The sequence below is a fragment of the Podarcis muralis genome, chromosome 1 (assembly GCF_964188315.1).
Source record: "Podarcis muralis chromosome 1, rPodMur119.hap1.1, whole genome shotgun sequence".
Classification (NCBI taxonomy): domain Eukaryota; kingdom Metazoa; phylum Chordata; class Lepidosauria; order Squamata; family Lacertidae; genus Podarcis; species Podarcis muralis.
Window position 1 is genome coordinate 50,804,655 of NC_135655.1, and position 24,691 is coordinate 50,829,345.

The 24,691-nt window shown below is 43.6% G+C and overlaps 1 protein-coding gene across 3 annotated transcripts in view; it reads right to left on the bottom strand.

The window, feature by feature from the left end:
• The window catches only part of DGKZ (diacylglycerol kinase zeta), a 112,668-nt gene that overhangs the window by 67,006 nt on the left and 20,971 nt on the right, over positions 1–24,691 (bottom strand). The window contains exon 1 of one of the 3 annotated variants that reach the window (XM_028726992.2): positions 3,171–3,341. The exons of 1 other annotated variant lie outside the window; for it this stretch is intronic. The gene's annotated coding sequence lies outside the window, so the exon portion shown is untranslated. Of the gene's footprint in view, positions 1–3,170; positions 3,347–24,691 lie in introns of those variants that run through there. One more of the 3 variants, XM_077928783.1, reaches the window with a different exon arrangement.

The following is a 24,691-nucleotide window of genomic DNA, read 5'->3' on the forward strand; positions in this document are numbered from 1 at the left end:
AAGACAAGTTAAGTCATCATTTAGTCAATTAGTTTTGGCTAGATTATAAGTTATTTATTTTATTTACTTAAAAATATACACTCTGCTCTTTCCCTGTTTAGGGAAGTTTTTTAAATGTTTGAAGTTTTATTCTGTTTTTAATGTTCTGTTGAAAGCCGCCCAAAGTGGCTGAGGAAACCCAGCCAGATGGGCAGGGTAGAAATAATAATAATAATATTATATTATTATTGTTGTTGTTGTTGTTGTTGTTGTTTTTCTTAAATCATAACAAGCCAGCTGACTGGCTTTGTGAAAACTTCACTGTTTCTTAAATTTGAAGGAAGGAGTTAGATTTTTTAAGAGTGGTGCCAAAATAGCAGCTGATGAGGGCTGTGAATAGCAGTAAAACAGCACAAAGAAAGAACAATCCCCATCCAGCTTTTCACCCCAAAATCTGAAGTGAAAAACATAGTCTCTCAGCACCATTTAATATTCATGTACCTCAGCTCACAAGAACTGAACAGAGAGACCCCACTATTCCCAAGGTTCTAAAGGGATGGCACAGAGTACTTTGGTATTTTTTTAAGGGCATAACCCTCCAAAGACAAAATATAACTTACGGGGGATCCATTTGAGATATATCTGAATGACAGAAAACATAAGAATCCAAAACTGTAAAGGAACACCCTCAGGAATAATAATAAAGGAATGTGTGGTGTTCTCAACCCTTAACTGCCTACTTGTGTTTGATGTACATCCTCAGCGTACATTATTCTGACATTTTCCTTGCCAGAAGTATTAGCCTACTAAACTTTAAACTGGAACTATGGTAACATCTTTTATAGTGCCCCCTCCCACCTTGACATTCAGACATGTTTTTTTTTTTGGTTCAAAACCAAAAGGTCATCACAGAAATGTCAAGCATTACAGTCATAAAAGAAATCCAGCCTGCCCAAGAGGAAAGAGACCTCTCCCTTTGGGCTGACGTATTTTCAAATTATGTAAAAATAGAGCTGTTCCATGCTTTAATATTACCATCTCTTTCAAATATGCAATAAGTAAATTTATACATGTATGACTGCCTGGGCACATCTGCTCCTCAACTGTGAAGCCTTGACTGCTGGTTGGAACAAAACGTTATTATTAACCAACCTTGGAGCAATTGGTTATGATGGCAAAACTCATTAAACACCCTGCATCGTGCAGGAAAATAATGTAGCAACTGAGAATACAGATATTGGCTATTCTAGGTTCTTAGGCTAGGTCAAGTGCTGTGAAAACCCAAATCACCTGTTGACTAGGAAGGTGAATGACATTATTAGTTTACCTAGTAAAAATGTCAGCAGTTGGGGTTCATAAACACCTTGCTCTTTGTTTGGTCAGCAGGTACCCTCTGTTGGTCTAGTCCTTTCCTATGGCATGCGTACATGTTTATGGTTGCCATATAGGGGCCATTTTAAGTCACTCCACATGTTGGCTTCCACCATTTAGAAAGCGACAGCTCAACATTCAGAACAGACCATTTTCGCCACTACTCTAAACCTTCAGGTTTGCTGTGGCATGGAGGAAAGTCACTTCATCCAAGCCATGGAGAGAATTGCATGACACAAACCGTTTGCCACTCTACATATAGATTGCCAGATGGCATGCTTTAAACAGGGTATAGTTTGAAACTACTTCTTGTATAACATCTTCACATTTTGCCATAGCACACAGTACCTTGAGAAGACGAAAGCATTCTTAAGATACCTAAGCCCAGTCTGGAAAATTTCAGGCATAATGTTAAAAGGCAGAAGGCAGCCTTGGAAACTATGGGTACAGTGCTAAATAGTTTGGCTACAAGGAAGTTAACCTGTGGGAGCTCCGCTTTGGGAATACAGAACCCTTGTCTCACACAAGTAAATTTAGACGAGCTTCGCCAGAGGGACTTGCTCTTTACAACTGGTCTGTGCAAGGAAAGCAGCTGTTGGTTCACAAATCCCTTGACAGAACAGAAGATGGGGAGGAATTTTTTAAGGAGTTTCTTTCATATTTTTTTCCAGCATAGAATCTGAACAGGGGAAAAACAAGGCCCTGCTACAGTCCCTGGTCTGTGATCTACTGATAAAAAGAAAAGGCCACCACTGTCTCCCCTATGATTCGGGACAGAGACCCAGATGCAAACTCTGAAAAAACTGCTGGGGACCCTGCTCAATAAACCACACAGGACCTCTGACACCCTCTTGCCAACCTGCATTATTCAGCAAATACCCAGTGAGGCTGCATTAAGCAGACAAGCCTGTCCTATTACTGCTGCAGCTGTCCACACCATCTCATCCACTTGCCAGTCACACTACCATCTGGTTCAAAAGACATTTTTTTAAAGATGGTGAAGTTCTTATGGGTTACTTAACATTCGGTCCTCGTTTCTTTGCAGTGAGATGTCTGTGTGAATCAACCCCCACAAGGAGCACTAAAAAATTGATAAGGTACAGCACAATGTCAGTTTAATTGTTTTCTCCTAACCAGATAACTCAGGTTCTCCAACATGGATGCAGGTGCATACAAACACCTCACGTGTGAAAATAAAAACCCAAGGGGTAAACGCAAAAGCACACTGCCCTGTGCTAACTTCTGTCCCCCCGCCTCGTGAAACCAAGCTCAGCACATTCCAACATATTAAAGGCAACCTTTGAAGGCTACACGAGATCCAAACACAACTAGTAAATTGGCCTCAAGTTTGTTGCAATAAAATAAAAATGAAGTCACTTTGAACCTCCAGTCTCAGGAAACTCTCTCTCTTTCAAGGCCAGGTTCATAACAAAGCAGAGAGAAGATGAAAAACTCTCCCCCCAAGCTGGAAACAAAGGCGGCCCTAACTGCGAATCCCCTCAAACCTATGGTTACAAACGACACAGAACTGACCCACAATAACACTCCCTCCGGAAGCTTCTGAAACTACTGTTGAGCAGCTTCCAACAATGTTTAACCCACCCGGCAAAGGATCTCATCCTGCTCTCCTGCCATGGCTAAATTTCCTTGCCATGTCTCCAGAGTCACAGGGTGAGGCTATTTCACACACAGATCCAGCATTTCCCTTCCCGCTCTCAAAAGCGCCTCACTTCCTCACCCTGAATGGCAAACCCTAAGCAGAGAACGGTTAAACACGGGGTGGGGGAGGAAGAGGAGGGGACGGGCAGAGCCTTTGTGACCTGATCCGAAGCTGAAGGGAGAATTCTTGCAGGTGAAGAGGAGCCTGGGTAGCAGCTGCAGGAGGAAGAGAGGCTGCCAGCCCTGAAGAGATTCAGTCCTAGTTTGGAGAGAGAGGTCTCTGTTTATCCCACTGCCTCCTCCCCATGCTGCAAATCATGACAGCCCTTTTTAAAATAACCAACAGGCACTTCCTCCTACGGCTGCTATGGGGGCGGCTACCTCTAAGGGGGCGGGGAATGAAATGAGTGAGTGAGTGAGTGAGACACAAACACAAACACACTTACTGACCCCAGCTAAGTTCAGCGTTCAGACAGTCCTTGCAGAACAAGAAAGACACAATAGAGCTATATTACTCAGGGGCCAACTAGCAACTTTTTATTTTATTAATTCTATCTTCACACACATACACACAACGTGTCAGGGGTGGATGGCAAGAGAGCATGCAAACAATTCTAGTTTCACACACACACACACACACACACACACTTTTGATTCAGAAGTATTTTATTGGCCAAACTTTTAAAAAGCGTTGCATACACATCCCTTAAAGGGGACTCAAGAGAATCCTGCTCTCTTGGGAAGACACCTGCACTGACCCACTTCTGCTTCAGTAGAATTGCACTGACCCACTTTTGCAACTGCAAAAGGTCACTTTCTTCATTGCCTCATTTCCTTCCCATCCAGTCGTTTCTCTGCTTAAAGAGACCTTGCACTCAGTCATAAGCTTTGCTTATGACATATCTATCAAGTAGTGCAGACAACCATATTGGACCTTTAGGAAAACACTTTAGTTTTATTACTTGGTTCTAATCAGGGTACTGTGCCACTGTTGCTGCTTCAGTTACCTGAGTGAAGAGTGACAAACAGTCCCACCCACGGTAGTCAAAGCAAAGTGCCATTGAATGATATTCTACTCCATCATGATGACAACAAAAATTATTTCCCTGAGTGATTTCCCGTGCAAGCTGGGAACAGCTATTGCACTTGATACAACTCGTTTAAGTTGAGCCCTTGATATCTTCTCATGTGGAATGTACATACAGATGGAACTGCAGATGGAAGGGAAGCTGATAAATTTTATAGAAGTAGATTTGCATTTCTGCTTCCTCAGCACAAATATGGACATTTTCCAGGTCTCATTTTGCACAATGTTTGTGCTATACAGTACTGCCTCAAACTTGAACAATGGAATTATGGGAAAGGAGTCAAGAAGAATCTTACGAGTCACACCTTTACTTTGTGAAAGTGGAAGATGTGAAACACACATGCAGGCATTAAATCAATAAGATAGTTTATTTTTGCTGCAATTAATTTGTGAATACGCTGGACACATTTTTAAAACATGTAGATGAAAGCAGCTTTCAACAAGCTTTAGTTTTCCTTTTGCCCCCCTCCCAACAAAAAGCAGATCTATCAAAGTTCACTACAATCTTCCTCTTAACTAAATAAAATACATATTACAGGATCATCATACAGGAATACATTTTAATATTTAATGAAGATAATGCTTTCTTCTCCACTGTGTAACAGAGGAATAATATGTAATTTGGAAAGCAGCCTAAAAGGGCAGACTAACCAAATATGGTTAACCACAATGCTGAGCACTCTAATTTTTAAAATCATTCATACTGTAACATGCAAATATTAAGATACTCAACTGACAGCTATTTTCAGCCCTTGTAAGAGAGAGTAACTGTGGGTGGGAGCTCTTTAGCTCATGCTGGAAGTGTGCTGGCTATGCTATTTTATACCAGCATTTCCCGTAACAAAAACAAAATAGAAATGTCAACTGCTGCAAAATGTTGCAGTATACTGAGGAAGGTAAATTGTACCCCTCCCTATTTCCACAACAGTAGCGTCCCATCTAACATGCGTTATCCTGTTCAGGGTTCCAGAAAGGCATTCCTCAAAGAAGGAAACCTCCCCACCCCTCTCCCCCAATTCCTATTTTTCTTTTCCAAGTGATACTGAACATTATGTGGCTACTGAACATGCTCCATCCCCACTGAGATATTTGTGGGGTAAGAAAGAGCGGGTGGTGCCTGTGCAATGGGATGTGGGTGGCACTGTGGGTTAAACCACAGAGCCTAGGACTTGCTGATCAGAAGGTCGGCGGTTCGAATCCCCGCAATGGGGTGAGCTCCCATTGCTCGGTCCCTGCTCTTGTCAACCTAGCAGTTTGAAAGCACGTCAAAGTGCAAGTAGATAAATAGGTACCACTCCGGCGGGAAGGTAAACGGCGTTTCCGTGTGCTGCTCTGGTTCGCCAGAAGTGGCTTAGTCATGCTGGCAACATGACCCGGAAGCTGTATGCCGGCTCCCTCGGCCAATAAAGCAAGATGAGCGCCGCAACCCCAGAGTCAGTCAAGACTGGACCTAATGGTCAGGGGTCCCTTTATCTTTACCTGTGCAAACTTTTGAGGCTCTGCTGACTATAGAAGTGGATAGCCTGGTGGAAAAGAGCAGCAAAGCGAACACCAGAGCAGCCGTGTTTCTGACACTTACCAGGAGAGAGAGAGGCTGTGAGGAGGTTGGCACAGTGTGGACACTTCAGCCATTGTGACTGCACCACACTGGCCTCCCCATCTCTTCTCCCTCCTAGTAAGTAGCAGCAACACACCAGCTGCTAAGCTAGCATTGCAGCTTTCCCAGTTATGCCAATTCCCCCCATTGTTTCTCAGTGGCTCTGCTCTGACTCTGGACCGTTAGCACTCAGCAACTGTGCTCACAATTAGGAGGACTACTGTTGGGTGACCAACTCACTTTTACACGCATCTAAAATGAAACGAAACAAGCCCTTGTGTCTGGGAAGCCAAACCACGACAAGAACACCAGGCGCATGTACATAGGTGTTTGCTGTGCACTCACTGTGTATTTGCTATGTTAAATACTCTTGCTGTAAATGCAGTAAGCACATTTGCTGCAGGAAGTATGGAGTTGCCCTTATATAGAATCATTTGGCAGAGAAAAACTTGGGGCTTGGAGACTTGCTTCTTCCCATACTTTAATTACGAGATATTCATGAAATTTCCTCCCATAGTATGCAGAATAACTCAGCTGGGAAATAATGACAGTTGGAGTGTTAAATCCAGAAACTGCCCTACAGACAGTGAAACCATTCATTCATTCATTCCAAAATGCTTTGCACACAGGCAGCACTTAGTAATTTAGAATACAGTGGTACCTTGGGTTACAGACGCTTCAGGTTACAGACTCTGCTAACCCAGAAATAATATCACGGGTTAAGAACTTTGCTTCAGGATGAGAACAGAAATCACACAGCGGCAGCGCAGCAGCAGCGGGAGGCCCCATTAGCTAAAGTGGTGCCTCAGGTTAAGAACAGTTTCAGGTTAAGAACTGACATCCAGAACGAATTAAGTTCTTAACCCGAGGTACCACTGTATACTGACGTTTAAGAAAAAGAAGAGACTATACAATACCATCTTAAGGGGTGGGGCAGAGGTCACAATGCAGTTTTAGTGCAAGAAGCATGTCATATGTCACATAAGAAGCATATATTAGCCCATCTCTTTCTGGACTGATTGCTAGCTCTACTCACCACACTGCTGTATCAGATACAGGAGGGGGAAGCTGCCTTACTGCTGCTCTGCTGATGTATAACTAGAAAACCTAACACAGGATGTCATAAACCGAAGTAAAAAGAGGGACCGAAGTCTTCATAGCCATGATTGTTACATACTTATGCATTCATCTGTGAAAGTGTGAAACGTCAAATGACTTTTCCAAAGGATCAAGCACAATCCTTGTACACCCAAGGGGTTCTCCATGGCTGATACAGCTCCAGGCCCATTCTTATGTCAGCTTAAAGGAAAGGAAGCCCAAGAGTTCTGTGACAGCCCAAGAGAAGAAGAAGGGGAAAGTGCATTTGTTAAAATATTATTTAAATATTAAATAAATGCTTGGTCCACCTTTCAACATTTCCAGGGCAGTTTACAGTATTATTATTATTATTATTATTATTATTATTATTATTATTATTATTAAATATGTTGCCCTTCCTCTGAGGATCACAGGGCAGTTTACTGTGACAATAGGTCAAAAAGCACAGTAAAATAACCAATATGCAGTAGCTGACAACAGTAAGGGGCAGCTCTAAAAACAACCACAGCAGAAATGAAAATACACCTGAGATCAACTGGAGCCTGGGCAAATAAAACTGCCTTTGCCAGGCACCTAACAGACATTTGCCAGGTGAGACACCCTTGGGAGAGAGGTCTGCAAGCAAGGTGCTACAACCAAGAAGGCCCTGTCCCTTGTTGCCACTCACATCACCTCAAAGGGGTGGGGGTGGGGGAGCTACCTAAAGGGGGTCTGCCTCTGAGTAAGATCTTAGCCTACAAGGAGGTTGATGTGGCAGAAAACAATCCCTCCAGTGCCCAAAGAAAATACTGGCTTGAAGAAAGTGATTACTCAGTTTTCTTCAGCAAAATGGGGACAAATGTAACTATCTCAACACTCTAGAGAAGGAGTAATTTCTCTCAATTGCCTTTCAAATTCTAGCATGAAGAGAACCGAGGTCAGATAATAACATAGCAGATGCTCTGGGCAGTTGAGTTACAACCCCCCCCCCCTTTTTTTTTTTTAGATGCTCCAGGCCAAAACTATATCAAGAATGGCTTTTGGATGCAGTTAAGGAGCAGTTCACATCCACATTCAAGCATGGAGATCATTGGGGTGGCCTTGAGAAAACTGCCACCTCTCAGTGGGGAAAAAATGGGACAACTCCCTGAGCTTCAGGGAAGAAATATAAGATGTTGCTATTATGACACTTCTGTACTCCTGTATTTCAGGGGGTTAGACTAGATGATCCTTGGGGATCCCTTCCAACTCTACAATTCTATGATTCAAGAGGATACTCAACGTAGGTAATGATGCTCATGGCTTTAATACAATATTTGGCAATTGCGGGCATCTCTCTTAAAATCCCAGCTGCTAAAGTGGTAGGATAAAAGTTTTAACTCACAAAAGATGCCTCTAATGCAGGCCCAGGCCAACTTGGCCCTCCAGACGTTTTTTGGGACTACAACTCCCATCATACCTAGCTAACAGGACCAGTGGTCAGGGATGATGGGAGCTGTAGTCCCAAAACATCTGGAGGGCCGAGTTTGCCTATGCCTGTTCTAATGCTTCATTCTTGCAATAATGTAGCTTGCAAATGTGATTTGCATGCCCAAAAAACTCAAGCGCAGAAGGGAATTTACATATCTTTGCAAAATTAACTCATGAGTTGGACCACTGAGGCTTAGGAACTTATTGCTTGAGAAAAAGAATCAACATGGCAAGAACTACCAAAGACAGTAAGTAGGTGACAATTTTTGGTGAATGAAGTTTGTGGCAAAAATACAATACATGTTAAAAAATCTTCACAGAGCTTTTGTTCAGTCACTTAAGCAAGGAAGTTTGAAACCAGTCCTCCAGGAAAACTGGGGGTGTTACTCAATTAAAATAAATCATGCCTGATGAATTATGAGATTTACTGAATTAATTGATTGTTTTATTTATTTATTTAAAATATTTACATACCACCTTTAATCTAAAAATCTCAGGGTGAGGAACACTAGCTTCAATAAAGAAGAAGAGCGCAGAATAAGCATCACACGAGGAGATAAAAATACAAAAACCTATCACAGATAAACATCAGTATGAATTGCCAAATTCATAGATTAAATCTGAAATGATACATGTTTCTGAAAAAAGAGAGAGGGTTATTTCAGTCCCCAAAACTAGAGAGGGCCACATTTGGCCTCCAGGTCTGAGGTTCCCCATCACTGTTTTGACAAGCGATCCATTGCAAATCACGGACTGCCCTTCCATGCAGCAGGACTGAGGTCCTGTTCTCAGAATGCAAAAGTCATTTATGGGGTCCTGATACAAGCACAGTTAAGCTACACCATACAGCTGTACAAAAATGAAATGGGAAGTAACTACACACTAGTGCCTCCTGTATTCACTATGACCTCCTGTATTCAAAGTGGAAAATGGAAATGGCAACAGCACACTTAGCGTAATGGAAGAAAGGGTCCCAAAGTATAAGAGTCTAAGGTAGTGGTTTATTTAGTTGAAAACTTGTACCCATAAGGCGACAGCCTGCAAGTATGAAAGAAGTTCATAGAAGATTTAATATATTTAGACTGTTACAGCAAGGTGCTTATGTCAGTACTCTCATGTAGCAGATGGAGAGGTTTCTTCTATGTTGTTTATCAGCAAACAGGATATAAACAAATTGATATATTGTGTAGCAGTAGTATATCCTCTTTTGATACATCTCCCCTAAATTTGTAAGAGTTTACTTTCTATGAATAAAAACATTTGATGAGCTTCTTTTTTGAGGCAAGTAGATAATAATGAGTTTCATTCTTACCAGGCTTCACATACCGAGACTGGAGACACTACATACTGTACTTGCCTCACTGAGTCTGGGCATTGTGAAGATACATCTAAGCATGAAAATTAAACTAAACAGTATGCCATCTACTCCAAGGAGGATTCCCCCCCCCCCCCGAGTGATTCCTCCAGGCGCACCCCACCTCCCAAAACATGGATGGTTGCAATTATTTTCACATTTCCTTGAAAGCCCTACTGAGCTCAATGTGGTGCCAAGCATGCTTAGGGGAAGAAATAGGCTTCAGTCCTGAGCACATATACAGTTGTATCTTGGTTGTCGAATGAAATCAGTTCCGGAAGTGCGTTTGACTTCTGAAAATGTTCGAAAACCAAGGCGCAGCTTCCGATTGGCTGCAGGAGCTTTCTTCACTCAATCAGAAGCCTCCGAAGCTGCACTGGACATTCTGCTTCCCCAAAAAGTTCGCAAACCGGGACACTTATTTCTGGGTTTGCGGAGTTCAGGAGCCAAAACATTTGAGTCGCAAGGCATTCAACAACCAAGGTACAACTGTACTTGGAAGTAAAGTCTACTAAAATTAATGATAACTTGCTTCCAAATAAACTTGCAGATGCGATCAAGTGTTTAAGTGTCCATTTACGGGCATGAAGAACTCTAGTAAAGTGAGAACACTTTCTTACTGTAAAGTCCCCTTGAATTTCAAGTACTTAGGTACAGATTAAATGTTGTTTTAGATTGCACTGCAGCATTTAATAGATTGATCAGTTTCAAAACTTTTATTCATCCTAGAGCTCCCCCCAAATTAACTGGATAGGAAGGTTTTTTCACAAGTATTTACAAGAATACAGTCATACCTTGGAAGTCAAACAGCTCAGTTCCCGAACATTTTGGCTCCTGAACGCCACAAACTCGGAAGTGAGTGTTCCAGTTTGCGAACTATTTTTGGAAGCCGAATGTCTGACGGGGTTTCCGATTGGCTGCAGGAGCTTCTTGCAGTCAACCAGAAGCCGCGCTTTGGTTTTCGAACGTTTTGGAAGTTGAACGGACTTCCGGAACGGATTCCGTTTGACTTCCAAGGTACAACTGTACTAGTATTTAGGGAATGCTGAATGGCAAGCACCATCTTAAAAGAGGCATCTCTCATTTTTCTCTTCCTTAGGAGAGAATGCTTCTTCTAAGATGATGCCTGCTAAGATGCCAGGCTAAGACACCTAAAAACAAAGGCAGTATGCTTCTTGCTTCAGAATTCAGATCTTTTGTTCTTATCCATATGAACATTTAATTGATGAATCTTGTTGTTGTTGTTTAGTTGTTTAGTCGTGTCCGACTCTTCGTGACCCCATGGACCAGAGCACGCCAGGCACTTCTGTCTTCCACTGCCTCCCGCAGTTTAGTCAAACTCATGCTGGTAGGAGAACACTGTCCAACCATCTTGTCCTCTGTCGTCCCCTTTTCCTTGTGCCCTCCATCTTTCCCAACATCAGGGTCTTTTTCAGGGAGTCTTCTCTTCTCATGAGGTGGCCAAAGTATTGGAGCCTCAGCTTCATGATCTGTCCTTCCAGTGAGCACTCAGGGCTGATTTCCTTAAGAATGGATAGGTTTGATCTTCTTGCAGTCCATGGGACTCTCAAGAGTCTCCTCCAGCACCATAATGAATCTTAAACTTATACAATTAATCAACTTTTTAAAATGAGGCAACAGCCCTAGTTTTGGAGGAGCATTATCTTGCTGGTATTAAAGTTGATTTGATCTTTTGAAACACACATAGCCCCTTCATTTACAGAAAGCAAAATGGTTTTATTTTAACTGTTCCCCAAGATTATAGACAGAGGTTCTGAGATTACATCTGCAAGCTCCTTTAGTACTAGCACCAGCACCACTGCATTACGTGCCATTGTCGGTATTCCTGCATTGCAGGGTGTTGGACTCAATGACCCTTGGGGTTCCTTTGAACTCTACTGTTCTATTATTTTATGATCTACTATTTAGCTAGGGAAATTTCAACACCATTTCTTCTTAGGCATCAAATCTTATTGGGAAATATATTTTTTTCAGGGGGGCTTGTTCTCTGAGCTAATCTAATTCCTCAACATACTTGGGATACTGCTATAGGAAATATTAGATGCTGACTTCCCTTGTACAGTTCCTGGGAGTGTCTGTTAGCAACACCTAACAGATGTTGCAAGTCCTGGTGCTACAGGGTTAACAATATCTATGCAGCAAGAGAGAGCTCTCAGTAGGGAGGCTAGCAAGCTCTCATTAATGGCTTCCCTTTTTAAATGAACTTCCCCTGAGCGCAAAGCTGAGTGTCAGAAAAAGCAGGGTAGAAGCTAATGAGTAAATGCTATGGAGAGTTCTGTGCTCTACAAAGGCACTAAACAGCAGCCTCCTCCCCTCTTCCCAGGGAAGTCTCTACAGGGCTCCATTCCCAAATGGACAATTATGACAATGCTCTGTTTCTATTAGGTTGGGGGGGGGGGGGAGGAAAGGAGACCAGGGAAGAGAGATACCTGCTTGCAAATATTCAAAGAGAAGCAATTCCTAATGAAATTAACTATTTACTGTGTGCGTGCACACACACATACAACATCAGACTGCTGGGCTGGGGCAGTGTTTCTCAGGAGAGTATGCTGTAAAAGCCTTATCACTGGGTACACTTTAAAAGCTAGTGTTTGAAAAGGGGCCCATTTCTAACATACTGTATGTCTGCATTAGAAGGAGGATCACATATTCCCCCTGGTGTTTAAAGTTCAGTACCACATCTCCCAAGCTGCTCTCGAGATCAAAGTAGCTAGGCTGTGTGACAACTCTATAATGCAGGGATAGGAAACCTCTAGCCCTCCAGATGTTGTTGGATCCCATCACCCCAGACCACTGACCATGCTAGCTAGAGAGTTGTCGTCCAACACCTTTCATATTGGGTTAACTTTTGCTGGTGAAAAAGAACACAGGATTTTGACATGCATCAAACCACTTTTCTGATAGCATCATATCAATTCCTATTCTGGCCAACAGCAAGAGAAAGGATTTTGCACAGGGAAAACACTCATCTTTCAGCAGAGTGGCCATTTTTGTTCGTTGTTTTTTCTGCACAATTTCACTCATGGATTCCTTAGGCTCACTGAGAATATTGCTATTTGGATTACGTGGTTGACAAACAGTGTCAGGGTTTTTTTTAAATAATAAATGTTTTGTTGGAAAAATGTTTACAAATATCAATTATTCTTGGGGATGTTAGCTGTGAACTTTTCACAAATCTAGTTTCTCTCAGAGTATACACAAAATGGCAACTCCAACTGTCCTCATCCACCCAGAGGAGTGACATAAAGTATTAGAGAGTGAACAGGAAGCTTGAGGCTCCCGCCTTTCACATCTAACAGAGGATGAAGAAAAAAACCAGAGACTCATTTCTGTTGATAACCTTCTGTGAAGATGGAAAACTTATATGACTTCACCCACTAAACATCTACCAAGAAAAGCAAGGCTATTATGAAATTGTGAATTCAGATCAGCCTCCTTGGGATAGACATCAGTACAGTCGCACTGCTCTTCACTGATGGCAGGAAATTTTACAATGTTCATATTGTCTAGATACAAGAATAATGGAAGTAAACAAAATTATGAAAGGAGTTGCAAAGAAGATCCAATATTCCTTTCCCAAGGTCTAGTAAAGTATAAGATTAACAATCTTCTCAGTGGGATGCAGAATAGTCAATAAAATGCACACCCCACAAAATTTTTAAAATACATGCCCCCCCCCAACCCATCAAGATTCATAATTGTTTGAAAACAACTGCTATTGGGTGGGGGAATAGATCTTGGTCCATGCAACAATATTAACTGTAGCCACTAATGACAAAGACATGATATTATGGTTGTTTGATGTGCATGTTTTACAATGTCCACAATTAACATTAATTATCGCACAGGGCCTGATGAGCTGAACCCAAGGACACTAAAGAAGCTTGCTGGTGTAATCCCAGAGCCTCTATAAGCATTCTTGGAGAACAGTTGAGGTCCCTGCAGACCAGAGGCAGGCAAATGTTATCCCCATCTTCAAGAAGGGCGGGGGGAGACAGCCAAGGTAACTACTAACTAGTCAGCCTGTGGACCCATCATTGTTCAACGTCTTTATAAATTACTTGGATGAAGGAATTGTGGGGATGCTCATCAAATTTGCAGATGGCACCAGACTGTGAGGGGTAGCTAATGCCACAGAAGACAGAATCGGGATTCAAGATGACCTTAGCAGATTGGAGAACTGGGCCCAAACTAACAGAATGAATTTCAAATGTAGGGTTCTATACTTGGGCAGGAAGAATCAGCTGCACAAATATAAGATGGGGGACACCTGAATTGCTAGTAGTACATGTGGAAAGGATCTATGGGTCTTTAGTAGACCACAAGCTTACCACGAGTCAACAGTGTGATGCAGCAGGAGCAGCAGCAAAACACACACACAACCTAATGCTATTCTAGGCTGCATCAACAGAAAGGTAGTGTCCTGATCAAGGGAAGTAATAGTCCCTACCTATTCTGCCTTGGTCACGTGAAGTACTGTGTCCAGTTCTGGGCACCACAGTTTAAGAAAGATATTGACAAGCTGGAACATGTGCAGGTGAGGGTGACCAAGATGATAAAGAATCTGGAAACCAAGCCTTATGGTTGAAGGAGCTGGGTATGTATAGACTAGAAAAGAGGAGACTGAGAGGAGATATGATAGCCATCTTCAAATATCCAAAGGGTGGTCACATGGAAGATGGAGCAAGATTGTTTTTTCCTGCTCCAGAGGGTAGGACCCAAACCAATGGACTTAAGTTACAAGAAAGGAGATTCTGACTAATCATCAGGAAGAACTTTCTGAGAGTAAGAGAACCTTGGAAGGTGGTGGACTCTCCCTCCTTGGATGTTTTTAAGCAGAGGTTGGATGGCCATCTGTCATGGATATTTTAGCTAAGATCCCTGCATTGCAAGGGGTTGAACTAGAAGATGACCCTCAGCATTACCTCCAACTCTACAATTCTATTATTCTAATATTCTAATATGCTTGGTATTGCTAAGGGGAAAACGAAGTAGCTGAGAATTAAGTGGCAACTCCAAGCAGACCTCTCTGGGTTCAGCTGGCCCACCCGCCAGTGTCAGTCATTTATGGGAAAGCCTCACTCGGTAAGGTCCTTTCAAAGAGATAAATTTCACTCTGTACACATAGACATGAGGTTCCAGATTTGCATGTTCAAGCACCAAATGCTGCTCCCTGGCACAAAGGTTAGTGACTCATGCAGACCCAGTAAGCAGCCTTTGTTTCAGAGGCCCCCATTAGCTCTAGCAGGGTGAGATGTAGGCGGAAAAGCAACCTTTGCTCAGCCATAGACGGAGCTGCAGCCTTTCAGCATCACAGAGCTTGGGCAAGCTAGTAAAAAGACCACATACTTATATACTGCCGGCCTGTGCTTTATCCTGTGGACTCCCCCATCAGCCAGGTTGGCTGCCCTGGTGGCAAGGCAGGACATCACCATGGGACAGATGGAGTCTGGGGATACAAAGACAGTGGTCAGCAAGACCCAGCCATGCCCATGACTAAGAGAAAAAGCTTTCCTTTCTTACCCTTTGTTCTCCTTGTACTTACTATAGCAGACATATTGCACCTCTCCCCGGAATAAAAAGTTGAATGCCAATGACATGTCTATGGAGTACAAAACAGCACTCAGAGCAAACAGCAATGCCCTCATATAGGCAGACAATCCTTTCTCCCTTTCTGAAGTCACAAAAGGCAACTCTTCTCCTAAGCAGACCCAGAGACCACCACCTATCCAGAGAACACTGCCTCTAAAATCACTTTGTGAAAGCATAAGAAGAGCCCAGTTGGATCAGACAAAAGGCCCTTCTAGTCCAGCATTCTCTTTGGCACATTAACCAACTAGATGCCTCTGGGAAGCCTACAAGGTCAACAGCCCTCTCCCATTGTCCTCCAGCAACTGATACTCAGAGACCCTTGAATTTTAAGGGGGTGCACATAGCCATCGTGGCTAGTAGCCATAGATAGCCGTATCCTCCATGAATTTATCTAACACCCCTCACCCTTTAAAGCCATCTAAGTTTGTGGCCATCGCTACATCTCATGGCCCTGAATGCCGTAAGAACTATGTGCCATGTGAAGAAGGACTTCCTTTCATCTGTCTTCAGCAACGCATGAAATTTGGCTTTCCTATGTACTGTAGTTGCAGAAATCACAGGCACCTCTGTAGAGATGCAATGGCCTATTAATGATCCAAAACTATCCGACATTAATGGTGGTGATCCTCGCTTGCCGAAACATAGGCTGCTTAATTCAGAAGAAGGCTGGGATCGACATCCACCAAGGAAAATTCAGTACATACCAGACTGGAAAATTAATTGATTCTTGTACCTAACTTAATTATTGGCACAATGAGGTTTGAGGGTCATAAATATACATGTTCTGTATGGAAGTTTTTGGCAATTGGTCAACTGCAGGGGAAGGGAACCTTAGGCCTGTGGGCCAAATGTGGTCCCTCTAGGCCTCTCTATCCAGACCATGGGACATTCCCAGGCCACGCACCCCTCCCCAGGCTATCCTCTTCACTGGTCCTGCTCTGTGCCCTCCTTGAGTTCCACCCACCTGCACAGTCAGAAGGATCACTAGGGGCAAAGGTGCCTTAAAATTTATTAAGATCATCTGATTGATTAAAAAGGTGTCCCCGATAAAATCAGGCAGCAGATTTTTTTGAAATTTAAATATCTACCCATACTGCGCAGGATGTGCTTGACCATCAAAAACCATTTAGCCATCAAAACATGTAATCTATTTACCTAAAAAAACAATTAATATGTTGATGAAATCAGGTATGTGTTAAAAACAAGCTGACCTAAAAAAATTCAAAAGACAAATTTATGTAAAATCACAGCAGTTTAAAAATATAGAGAGACATCATAATTACATGTTAAGAATTCATGTCTTGGTAGGCTTGCCAAAACAGGCACCAAAAACAATACATCAAAGGTGCTTGCCTAGTATCAATAAGCAGGGCGTTCTAGGGTGTAGGTAGTGATGGTGATGCCTTTGTTTTAGAAAGATGAAAACAATGGGTGGCAGGTACCAGCTTAAGAGAGGCATCATTCACTTCCCCTTCTCACAAACAGAAGGGAATTCCTTTCCTGTAACAGCACTCACTACAAAGTGCGCACGCACCATATAAAACCCAAAATATGAAGGTGTTTTTGTCATAGTGATCGCTACAACCGATGATTACAGCTCCCAATCTTTAATCATCAACAGAGCTGTTTAACATACGGTGCTTGAGCAAACTGGATGCCCCATGGTGTTTCGCCACTAGTTATCCTGGCACATGGCAATGGTGAACGAGGCAGAATAAATGCAAGATGTGTCTATCGCCACCAGGTGGAGTCACCTCCCTAACTAGCCAGAGGCAAGTATCATCATCCGGTGGCTTTGTCAACACTTTCCAAACATCTCCTAGTGTGGGTGACCCAGATACTTCAGAGCAAAGCTCAGTGAGGAGAGTCAGGTGGCAGATCTAACAGGGGAAGCAGCATCACCCTCCCCTCTCCTGATCACTACACCAGCCTGTCTCCTGGCGCTCATCGGCAGCGACTCACCTTGGCAGCTAGACACAGATATTGATTTGTAATTTAAATACGTTGCAGAAAGGCTCCAGGCGTACACTGCACTAAACTGACCCTGAAGCTTTGTTTAATCAGGACTTTAAAGAGAGAGAGAGATTTTAATTAATAAATACCCAAAGTTCCATATGTGGACAAGAGTGGTAAGACAACAAGCAGACTTGTTTAATGCCGATACATTATCAAGGCAATTCCTTCTGTGCAGCAACAGGAGCTAATTAGCTATTTTAGAAAGCAAAAATAGATTTAAAAAGAGGTCTCATTTAAATTCTCCGCCTGCTTCCCATCATAAACAAATGACATTCAAAACTCTCAGGAAAGGTGCACAGAGCACCAGCCCCTCTGAGTAATGTTGATCTAGAAGATGATAAAGAAGAGCTCCTTTTTCTCCTGACAATGAGACCTTTGAAAATTTAGCTCTTGGTTTCCCTGTGGGCAAGCGCTCTTCCCTTTAAAAACTCTGTGGGGTTGGGTTTTGTGGCTTTACGTAATCGACCAGCACCCGGATCATTCAAGACATAAACCATAGGCCCAATATCCGCTTATTCCCTGTGGTGACCTGACCACCCTTAGCCTTTAACAACTATATTCCAGTCTACATCTGTATTTGAACTATTTTAATGTGTGTGTTTTTAAATATGTGACTTTTTAAAGTTGTTTCATATGTGGAAGTGTTTTTAATAGTTTTAACCTTTTCTTATTTTCTGGTTGTCACTGTTCTACCTGTTTCATAATTGTATACTGTATTTCACTGTTGTAACCCACTCTGGAACATTATAGCAAAGGGCAAAGTGAGAAATCTGATAAAATAAATTAACAAGAGAAAGACTGCAACACTCTTAGTTCCAACTTACCCAATAAATAATGGACCGGGGGGGGGGGGGGAGATGAAAATGTTCTAGTTCCTGTCTGACTGAACCTCCAAATACAGAGACCTCCAGGCCTCAAAGTCAACCCTAGACTTGCTTATCATCTGCATTTTAGCTCTGTAAGAAGCCACCTCAAAGCCAGCTGCCTGGACCAATTCTTATAAATAGCTGCACAATCCTACTGGAGGACAAAGCCAGACAGATTGTGGGCCCAGAATCCTGATGGCCAGTGCCGGTGTCACTTCCTGTGTGACGTAAAGAATGACACTGGAACAGAGTTGGAACAGTGACATTAGACAAAACAAAGCAAAAATCTTTTAAGGAAGACGCACCCCAGCATTAATTATATTCTAAAGAAGTGATGTGGGCTTTCCAGAAAATTTTCACCAGGAAAATTTTCCAGAGCAAATTAGGATAATTTGCATTTTGTAATTTGCACTGGGGGGAATTCTTATGCCCTAGATAGTGATCTAAATTAGCGTGTTGACTTTGCATTTAGCAAACGAAGGTAAACGCTCTGAAGTTGCCAGGCTTGCTTAATGTTCTATTTTCAAATGTCATCCATTCATTGTGAAATGGAAAATTTTCCATGGAAAAATTTAGCACTGGGAAATTTTCTGCACATCATTGTTCTAAAAGGAGGAATGCAGAGCAAAGAGCTGGAAGGGAAAGCAAACAAGGGAATGGCCACAGAAATTAAAGTTGAGGTGATCAATCAACTTCAAAGCTTTCGACAGGTTTCATGTGCTTCTGTAAGGCAAGGTAAAGGAGCAGAGGCCTCAATAATCGCAAGAATTTTTGGCATGATGGAGAACGGGATACCTGAAACTGAGCAACAAAGACTAGCGGGCAGTGATACCTGCCAAGATCCAGCATGTGTGAATCCAAGCTAGACTAAAGAGTGCAAATCATAGCAAGCTGGCCACATTATTCCTGTAGGTGATTTATGGGCCTGCTACCAGAGCAGGTGAGAGGTCAAAACACATCAGGTGCTTTGTTTCATTTAAGTAAGTCTCTCTTTAGAGCAGGGTGGAGAACCGGCAGTCCTCAGACTAGTTTCATGTGGCCAGCAGGAAGCAAGTTGCTATGTAATCCTGCAATGATACAAACTTCACCCACTTTTGGCTCTGGCTATGACCACCATCAGAGGGACGCGGGTGGCGTTGTGGGTTAAACCACAGAGCCTAGGACTTGCCGATCAGAAGGTCGGCGGTTCAAAGCCCCGCAACGGGGTGAGCTCCCATTGCTCAGTCCCTGCTCCTGCCAACCTAGCAGTTCGAAAGCATGTCAAAGTGCAAGTAGATAAATAAGTACCACTCCGGCGGGAAGGTAAACGGCGTTTCCGTGCGCTGCTCTGGTTCGCCAGAAGCGGCTTAGTCATGCTGGCCACATGACCCGGAAGCTGTACGCCGGCTCCCTTGGCCAGTAAAGCGAGATGAGCGCCGCAACCCTAGAGTCGGCCACGACTGGACCTAATGGTCAGGGGTCCCTTTACCTTTATGACCACCATCAACAGCAGCCCCCCCCCCCTCATATCCTTCATAGGAAAAAAGGACTCCCTAAGGCAAGAAGGTTGCTTTAGAGCAGGGGTCTGCAACCTTTAAGACAAAAAGAGCCACTTGGACCCGTTTCCGAAGGAAAAAAACCTGGGAGCCGCAAAACTCGTCATTATAAAAATAACTTTTTTGTCACTTTTTTTTATTATTTCTTTGTTTGACCCCTCAGAATTACTCCTCCTCATAGAAATAAACGTTAAATTAACAAGTTACCTTTTTGTGTGTGTGTTCTTCACTCCCCTTCAAAACAGTGACCAGCGTACATGCCCCTTACAATGTAGCGGGCGGGTGGGAAGGTGACGTCAGGACGGTGCGTGACTAACGCACGCACCGCCCCCATGCGACGTCACAGCCAGTACAGCGCCCGCCACAGTGGGGAGTGTCGGGGTGCACAATGAGCCTCCTCCCCTCGCTATTATCCACCCCGGAGCCGCGGCAAAGGTGTAAAAGAGCCACATGCGGCTCCGGAGCCGCGGGTTGCAGACCCCTGCTTTAGAGAGAGACAAACTATGTGAATGTTTAGGCCCTGTGTCACTGGTGACCATGAGCCAAACCGCACAGCCACTGTTAGATACTACTCTTATCCCAGCCAGGATCTATTCAAGTCTTCCACTTCCCTTCTCTACAGTGAAACCACTCACTAAGCTCTGTAGTGTGAGAGCTCGGCCCATGCAGCTTCTTTCAATCTGCATCTCAAAGTAGCCCTCTCAGGGTAAGGCTGCCTCCAGAAACTGATCTTGGCATAGCTGTGCATTTGCTCCATGTGCACATGTTCCACGGAAGGAACAGTATCCTGAATACCAATTGCTGGAAACTACCAGCGCTAAAACCTCAGCGCCTAGGACTTGCCGATCGCATGGTCGGCGGTTCGAATCCCCGCAGTGGGGTGCGCTCCCATCGTTCGGTCCCAGCGCCTGTCAACCTAGCAGTTCGAAAGCACCCCTGGGTGCAAGTAGATAAATAGGGACCGCTTACCAAGCGGGAAGGTAAACGGCGTTTCCGTGTGCTGCTCTGGTGCCGGTTTCGCCGGAGCAGCTTCGTCACGCTTGCCACGTGACCCGGAAGTGTCTGTGGACAGCGCTGGCTCCCGGCCTCTAGAGTGAGATGAGCGCACAACCCTAGAGTCTGTCAAGACTGGCCCGTAAGGGCAGGGGTACCTTTACCTTTACCTTACCAGAGGGGAGAGTGCTGTTGTGCTCATGTCCTGCTTGCAGACTTCCTGCAAGTAGCTGGTAGGCCCCTGTGAGAAGCCATTGACCTGATCCAGCATTATCTTCAATACAAATACAAACACAAACATAGACACAGCAATATGCAGCTCTCTTTTTCCAGGGGTGGATGGGTGCTATCTAGGGATCTTCTATCAAGATAATTCTGTTTTGAGATCAAAACATTTTTCCACCACTCAAAACTTCAGTAATCTAACTGAAAATATGGTTAACCATCCCACCCATGATAAATATGATGGTGTTCACACAAAACGCACATATTAGACATTACCTGTGACATCTACTAATTATATCCGGATAACTTAGTTGGCTAAATGCAGGGATCAGCAAACTTTTTCAGCAGGGGGCCGGTCTACTGTCCCTCAGACCTTGTGGAGGGCCAGACTATATTTTGGCGGGGAGGCCGGAAATGAACAAATAACCCAGAGATGCATTTTTAAAGAAAGCACGCATTCTACTCATGTAAAAACACCAAGCAGGCCCCAGAAATAATCTAGAGATGCATTGTAAATAAAAAGACACATTCTACTCATGTAAAAACACGCTGATTCCTGGACCATCCGCGGGCCAGATTTAGAAGGCGATTGGGCTGGATCCGGCCCCCGGGCCTTAGTTTGCCTACCCATGGGCTAGAGCATGGTGCTGATAAGGTCAAAGTTGCAGATTTGATCCCCATATGGGACAGCTGCATATTTCTGCATTGCAGGAGGTTGTAGTAGATGATCCTCAGGGCCTTTCCCAACTCCACAATTCTATAATTCTATGACTAACACCTGCACCAGAGGTTTAGAAATAAAAAGTTGAAAATAAACCTTTTAGTGACTGAGTACCCCCAGCATTTGTGTAGCCCTTTAATCAGATCACATTTAGCAATTCCCTGACTGGATTTTGGAATCTGTCTTACAACGCATGATTATGGCGACAGAAGGAAAAGAGGCCTGGTTAACATCCTCCGAGATTAAGTTTTGGGGGAAGAGCAAACAACAAAGCCAACTCTGACTACTTTGAAGGGGTGTTACTGCATTAGTAATACCCTCTAGCTGGTATTTTGACAATTTAGTTCCATAAATTAAAGACCTCCATCCTGCCATACTATATGTAAAGATCAGTAATTAGCTGGGAATACTTGTTTTTATGCATTCTGCATCTGATGTGCTTTGACTACTGCTTTCTTTCCAAATAAGCCCTGCTAAATGTATTCTGTTTTGCTGTGAGATCCCGATTCAATTCATACCCAAAGGTTTGCGAGAGTGGGACAATGGCTGCTTTTAAACGTGTCTACCAGCAGTATCCCAAAGGTGAACCTGAAAGCCAAGTATACTTCCCCAGACTATGGGGCAAACTATGCTTTTGGGTGGCGACCCCACACGGTCGGCGGCTAAGCAGCTTAGTGCAGAATCAGGACAGCTCAAGGCAGCAGCCACTGGTGGCGGGAGAAGATGCAATTCAAATAATCCGATTGAGAAAGAACTTTCACATGAAGCAGGCAAGCAAATGGCTTGACACACACTCCCCTCCCTCTCCCGTGCTGTGGGCAAAGGGGGCGGGTGATCTGTAAGCTTCGGCACTTGGCAGCCTACACAAAAAGATCAGTCACTAGATACCGGGATCTCCCCCACCCACTCTTCCTTCAAGATAAGGGCCTCAAACCACCTTGGAGCCGGCTCTTGAGTACACTCTCTAGACAGTAGGCCTCCTGCCATCCTACAAGTGGGCTTCCTAGGTCCAGATAGGATGAAATGTTGACAACATCAGCTAAGAAAGGTGAGGGAGGCCTTTGGTAGTGCCAGGGCCCTGGGAAGTAAATGCGTATCTGGGCTAGAGTCGTATTGTCACAAAAATAAAGAAGTTAGCACTAGATATCAAAATCAGCGGGGGCGGGGGAGGAAAGGAAAGGAGTAGAGGCAAACCTCAGAAGGTGCTGTGAAAATGTTTATTAGAGTAGTGGTGTAACAGCGGCAACATTAATTTCATACCTCCTGCAAAGTTTTTTTCTTGAGGGTGTACACTCCAAGAGAGAGAGAGAGAGAGAGAGAGAGAGAGAGAGAGAGAGAGAGAGAGAAACCTCCCCATGTAGGAAATGTGGAATTATTGCCTCTAATGAAGATCTTTATGTTAGACTAAAAACCTCATCAAGTGCTGCAAACTTTCTGGAGAACCTCTGTGACAAAACAGCATCCTTTGAGGTTCCCCTCTCTTTTTCTTCCTAAGTTGTCAGCCGTGTACAGGCTCCCACAGCAGCTGAACAAACTTGGTTGTTTGTGGCAACAACTTTTTCTTTGTGTATGTGCTTGGAGGGCAGGGAATGGGCCATTTGCACAGCTGCAGCTCCAAGTTCCACCTGTGTTTCCAGAGCAACAGTGGTAAGTCTTGGGGCTTACAAAAGACAGAAGGTCTTGGATTGGAAAAGCCAGCGTCTCCAGCCAACGCAGAAGACCCCATCGGACTTGTTTCATTCCACGTTGGCTTGCATCTGTGTGGCATCTTGTGATCAGCTCCATGAGTTACCATAACAGAATCACATCCTCTGTCTGGTATGTAATTAGAGTGACCCATGTCATTTCCCCCACGCACAAAACTTTCCCCTGAGCTGCACAGATCTTCTGCCTACACAGATTTGTTTTCTTAAAAAACATCCTACCATGAATCGCCTCGTCCTCCCAGTATTTCCTACTCAGTTGCTCATCATGGTGTGTACTGGGGCTGAATATGTACAACCATGAAAGATATAAATCAAAATTTGCCTGACCATAACTCTTTTTTTAGCCACATACTGATGCAGGGACTTCCGCCTACAATTGTTCTGCAATGTAGTTAAGCTGAAGTGGAGAAATTTGTCTGCCCCAAATATGTTTCAATTGTATGGAGTGTGTGCAAGCTGCATAGTGTGCATCTGGGAGATTCATACATGGACGTTTTGAATCTGCCATACAGTGAATCTCAGCTTTTTCTTTTTTTTAAAAAAAAAGAAGTTTCTAGTCCATATGACTGTAATGTGATACTCAAAAGTAGTTGGACAGTGACTAGTGAAAAATCAGATCTCAGAGGAGGGCAAACAGGTTGGATTACAGCAATGTGTTATACATGGGGCTGCCTCTGAAGACGGTTGGGAAACTTCAGCTGGTTCAAAATGCAATGGTCAGATTGTTCACTAGAACAAGACGGTTTGAGCATATGACACCAATCCTGGCACAAGCTGCAGATTAGTTTCTGGGCCCAATTCAAAGTGCTGGTGTTGACCTATAAAGACACACAGCAAAAGACCTTAATACCTTAAGGACCGCCTCTCCCCATACAAACCACCCTGGACACTGCGCTTGTTACCTGAGGCCCTTCTCTATGTCCTCCATTCCAGAGAGGTTCAGAGGGTGACAACAAGAAAAAGATCCTTTTCTGTGGTGGCTCCCCGATTGTGGAATGCTCTCCTCAAGAGAGGCTCACCTGGCGCCATCATTACATGTCTTTACATGCCAGGCAAAACCATTCCTCTTTAACCCAGACCTATGGCTGTTAAATAACCTATAGCCTATGAAAGTGTGGAGGAGAGGACTGTTACTATTAAGATTATTTAGCTATTAGGCTGTCTATCACTATGCTTTTTACTATGGTTTTATTTTTTAATAATTAATTTTTTGTAATGTGTTTCTAATGTTGTACACTGCCCCGAGATGTTTTGATAAAGGGTGGTATACAAACTGAGTAACTAAAAATAAATAACATAACATAACGCACAGATACTGCGGGTCAGATGGACGGGAAGTCCACTTCAGTCCAAGTGCCTACCAGTCGTACACTCCTAGCACAAGCCTACTCTGAACCTTTGAAGACTGCCATTGCGAAACCA